Here is a 5,210-nt window from a genome sequence, read left to right as displayed (position 1 = left end):
TCTGGCCACTGCACTCTAGCCCAGGCGACAGAGCGAGACTCCGTCTCAAAAAAAAAAAAAAAAAAAAAACAGTGTAAAGGAAAATCTGTGGTTAGTAAGAATGGATGAATACGGGGGATTAATTTTCAGATTCCCTGAGGGTTGGCCCAGTCTGGTTTGGATCAAAGGGTTTGTTATTTCAAACCCAGCAAACCCGGTCATGGTTGGTCCCGGGACAATGATAGATCAGAAAAGCTCTCCTGGTGGAAGGAGCTGCTGTCTAGTCCTTCCCTCTCTGAGTTTTCCTGAGTGTGACAGCCACTGTGAGCCCTGAGGGCAGGGGCTGCGGCTTATCCACTCGGAAGACACACTGCCTTGCCTGGCCTATGTTAAGCACTTAATGTATGTGGGCAGAAGCCTGAGGTAGCCTGGCCTAGGGCAGGAGCACCATCCAGGCAATAATGCTGTGGGACCTTAGCAAGTCCCTCCCCCAGATCCCAGCATCCAGGCGTCCCCAGCGACATCTACTCTGCACCCCCAGATCCCTACCTGCACGGTGGGGTGCTCAGCCTCAACTCCCCACTGGTGACCACAGCAGTGGCTTAGAAGCCGTCACTGTGTAAGATCCACAAAAGCAAAGTTGCTAACATTCTTTCCCCATGAGCACTGTGGTGTATTTTTATCCCATCCAAACATAAGGAGTTCAGCTGAGAGGCCACCACCCGGAGAGGGCTGCAGGGATCACGCATCCACTCAGACCCACAGCAGAATGACCACATGTGGCCTTCTGCCCTAAAGGCTCTGGCCCTCACCCAGGCCACCCCCATTCTGTTCTCTCTGCGAGGGCAACCCCACCTCCCAAGCCAGCGCCTCAGAAACAGCCCCCGTGGGAAGCCGAGGTGATGTTCACGCTCTCTCTGATCAGTGCTTCCGCCTCCAGGATGCCAGTCCAGGAGAGCCACTGGAGATGCCCTCAGGGCTCACATACAATGTCTGTCACATGGCACTTTCAGCACTGTCCAGAAAGGGGCTGGCTGTAAAATCTACACCCCTCCATATGGTGCGATGCTGTGCTGTACAGCTGGTAAACGTGACTTCGTACATGAACGTTTCGAGACAAGGAAAAGGTCGGCATAACACTGTTAAGGCAGGATTTAAAGCATTAGCCAGAGAAGATATTAGCAAGAGTCTGTTTAGGATGAAAACAAAATGTATCTGCAAAAAAAATGGAAGAAAATGCCCCCTAAAAAAGATACTTGCTGTCTCTGGGGAAAGATTATGCGTGGTTTCATTTTATTCTTCTTTTAAACATATTTCCCTAGTTTTCTATAATGAGTGTGTAATGTTTTTGAAATTAAAGCAAATGTTATTTTAAAACCCATCTGTGAGCAAGCCCTAAGGGAGCAGGCCCAGGAGGTCCCGGCCCTGGGATGTCTGCTCTGGCATGGCCTGACCCCTGGCACAGTGCTCCTCCTCAAGACAAGGGCACAAAGCCCTTGATGGATCCCAGGTACCTATTTTTTGCTCAGAGTATTAAGGGCCAAACCAAGGAACATTCCAGCTCTATCCAATGTGGCACACTGACAGAACACAGAGGGATTTGAATTGGGACTGCCCCAAGCAGCAATCATGACAGCCATAGTGGCCAAGCCCCCACCACACACCTGGCACCTGCTCTAGGCCTGGCCTGGATGGGCAGCAGGTGTGGACTGAGGGTAGGTCCATCTTGTGCCAGGCACCCCTGACCTAGAGAAGTCTCGTCCAGGGCCAGCACTGGAACAGCTTCATCTAGATGGGAAGGGTAACACCTAAACAGATACCCACAAAGATGGCACAGAAGGGGGCCCTCACTCCACTGTGGGAAGAGGCAGGCCAGAAATCCTGCAGGAGGCCTCAACTGAGCCTTCTGGACAAGCAGGCAGGAGCCAGGCAAAGTGGGAGGTGGCTGGGCATTCCAGCAGGGGGTGTGCGCAGGAGTGGAGGCAGCAGAGGGACAGTAAGCTGGCCTTGTGGCCAGGAACATGCAGGTGACTGGGAGGTGACTGCTGGGGAGAGGACACAGGAGGGAGACGCTGAGTGAGCAGCAAGGTGGGTCCCTGAGGGCCCGAAAGAATACTGGCTCAGGAGGCGGACTTGACCCGATAGCCGACAGGGAAGTGGCAGCTGAAGAACCAGCAGGGCTGTGTGGAGCCAGGCCTGGATCGGGACCAGGGAGGAGCCTGGGGGCCATTCAGGGAGAGGCAAGGGTCCTGAACCAGGGCAGGCATCCAAGTGAGGCTCAGGAGCCAGGAGAGACAGGAGAGAACCAACTGGGAGTGAGGAACGAAGGGCACAGGGGGTGGTCTGGTGTGCAGCTGGAGCTGGCTGGCTGTGGTGGTACCACTTCTGGAGGTAGGGCCATGGGAGGGGAGGGGAGCATGTAGCATAAAGCTCCTGACCTATTATGATTCTTATTGCTACTGTCATGGATGGGTGTTTGGGGTCTGGCAGTGCAGACATCGCTGGGGGTTGAGACTGAGCTGGGGTCCCCTCTGTGACCAGCCCCAGAAGCCTGTCCAGCCCTGGTCTGGGATGGGCAGGGCAGGCCCAAGTCAGAGACACCCTCCATGCTCTTCCATCCTGGGAAAGAAGGTGAGATGGGGTCTCCCAGCCAACTTTTCCTGTGTCTGCGAAGGGAGAAGGACAAAGGAGCAGGCAGGGAAAAGAGGCTGAATACAACGGAGCCTCCGTGGGAATCACAGACCCTTCGAGACAGAAGTAAACAGGTGGGGACAGTGGCAAAGGTGGCCTCTGAGGTTCCTGTGGTCTCCCTACCCTGCTGCAGAGAATGGGCAGCCAGCACATGGGGTACCCAGGGCACAGCTCCTTGAGTGATGGATGCTGGCAGAAGAGAAGGCCCTTTACAAACTGCAAAGCCCTGGGCCAAATGCCAGGGGTCATCGTCCAAGGTGAGGAGAGGCCGGGCTGCTTCTGGAGAGACGGGGCAGAGGCCTCACACCAGACTCCGTCCTGATCAGCTTCATGGTCCTGGGCTGGCACCAAACCCTGCTGAGCCTCAGCTTCCTGGGGTGCCAAATGGGGACTATAACTTCTCCACCTAAGGCTACTGAGAGGGTTAAATCTGGGTGGTGGGGGGTGGGGGTTGCACAAATGCGACTTCCTTGGAATTCATAACATCAACTACTAAGTGGGTGAGAGGCCAGGGCGCCATCACATCCAAAAGAGCTGGGCAGGATTCTCCAGAAAGTTTTCGTTGATCAAATAAAAAAACTAATGATCCAGAGGGTGGAGCTCATACAAGGCAGGGTCCAGGGGCTGCCACTGAACACCCTCAACTCTCTACTGAGGGACCCGGAGAGGGAGAGGAACTGCCACGGTGCTCCTAAGTGGGCTGTGGGGATTCAGAGTGACCCCTAAGCTGCCCCTCGGGCGGGCGGGTCCCCCTGGGGGACTGAACTCCCCTTCCCCCCACAACACCTCACGGGGGTCCAGGCGCGTTCTAGCGACCGGGCGGGCACCGAGGGCGGCCGTGGGTCCCGAGACTGCGGGGGAGGGGCATGACGGGGCAACTCGGGGGCCGGGAGGATGGCGCGGGGAGGGGGCCTGCTCACCGGCCGCTCCGCCTCTCGGGCCTGCTGTCCCGCCCGCGGCGGGGTTCCAGGCGACAGCGCGCGGGGACCCGGGGCGCGCCCCCCTAGTGACCCGTTCGGGCCCGGGACAGGGGTCGCCTTGCGCACTGCAGAGCGGACGGGATCCGCGGCTCTCCAACTTCGGGGACCTTGCTGGGACTTTGGGACCAGCCACCCATCAGCTCGGAAGGGGAAACTGAGGCCCGAAGTGGGCAGTGCCTCAGGGGTCTTGCCCGCCTCCTGCGCGCCACCGCGCCACGGCCCCAGCTCCGAAGTACTCACCGGCCCGTGAGTGGGCTGCACGCGGCGCCGCGATGCCCTGGGGTCTCTGGGCCGGCAGTAAAGTTGTTCGGGAGCAGCAGAACACAGCAAAATCGGGAGAGCCACTGCCGCGGCGGAGCAAACTGCACTGGCTGCCGAAGAGCCGGCTAGCGCGGCCCTCGGCAGGAGGGGGCGGGGAAGGGGCGGGGCCTTCGGCCGCCCTCCACTCCAGACGCGGTCCCCCGGATGCGGCGCCAGCTCGGTCTGCTGAGTGGTCGGTGCAACCGCCAATCACGCCACACCTCCGCCAATCAGGGTGCGCCTCGCCTAGCTGCTGCCGGGCACTCCCCCTGCGCGGTGGGCCCGAGGGGCCAGAGGGCGGGTCTGGCTCGTCCACAGCGAAAGTTTCCGAGCGGACTCGGGTCCCGGCCCCGCCCCGGCCACAGAACGTCCAGTTGCTTAGCGAGGCCGCTTGCCTTCTCCTGTAACAGGTGGTTTGGACCCGTAGAGAAGGCTCCGGCCACCTTTCATCCACCACTCCGGTCTCAGCGGCCCCAACTGCAGATTCATTACATTTGCTGTTGCAATATTAACACACGTCTTGAGCGCCTATTCCGGCGCTGCAAGAGCGTCTAAGGGCTCCCCTAATAACAGCAGCAGAGACGGAAAAATGGGGCCTGTTTGAAACGTGTGCCTGCAGCCAAGTGCTGCTTTCAGTGCACAGAATCAAATGCAATGTAGCAAGCTTTTCACACGGTGACTGTGGGATTCCTTTAAAGTTTGTGTTAGCCCAGGGAGTGAGCAAGGCTCCGGCAGTTTGGAGACCCTCTCCTTTGGTTCCTGTCTGGGAGGCGTGGTTTGGAGATGAGAGGAGAGTCTATCCTTGAGAGGCCCTCGGGAATGTGAGACCCTGCCTGCTCTGTCTCTGGTCCCCACAGCCAACCTGAGATACCTGTCCTAGTTATCACAGCAGAAACTGCGGCTCGGAGTGACTGCCGGAGATAGTACTTACCAACATGTTGGGAGCAGATATTCCAGATGGCTTTGGAGATGAGTTCTGAACACACTACTTTGGAGGACTTTTGTCAAAGTGGCGTAGTTGACGTCAGTCACCTCCTTTGATTCTCCAGCTGCCCCCACTGCCCACCCTCGATCCCCAGTGTTCACCTGTGATGCTGTGAGGCTCGCAGAGGAAGGAGGAAACCTGCCGTGAGCCTTGCCTGCTCTGTCCAGGTTGGCTTAGGTGCTTTCACAACTTTCACAGGCCCCCCTGGTAACCCAAGGAGGCAGGTGGCATTGGGCCCATTTTTATTGATGTGAAAACTGAGGCTCAGACATAGT

General features: G+C 57.8%; 1 protein-coding gene across 1 annotated transcript in view; it reads right to left on the bottom strand.

Annotated features, from left to right (window-relative positions):
- WFS1 (wolframin ER transmembrane glycoprotein) overlaps nt 1–4,087 on the bottom strand; it is a 37,281-nt gene extending 33,194 nt beyond the window's left edge. The window contains 1 exon segment of the mRNA XM_017887095.1: nt 3,891–4,087. The gene's annotated coding sequence lies outside the window, so the exon portion shown is untranslated.
- Between the last annotated feature and the right edge of the window lie 1,123 nt (nt 4,088–5,210).

Source organism: Rhinopithecus bieti, unplaced genomic scaffold (assembly GCF_001698545.2).
Source record: "Rhinopithecus bieti isolate Rb0 unplaced genomic scaffold, ASM169854v2 scaffold_16601, whole genome shotgun sequence".
Lineage (NCBI taxonomy): Eukaryota > Metazoa > Chordata > Mammalia > Primates > Cercopithecidae > Rhinopithecus > Rhinopithecus bieti.
Note: the sequence above shows the minus strand (reverse complement) of the source record. Positions and strands in the feature narration are given on the sequence as shown.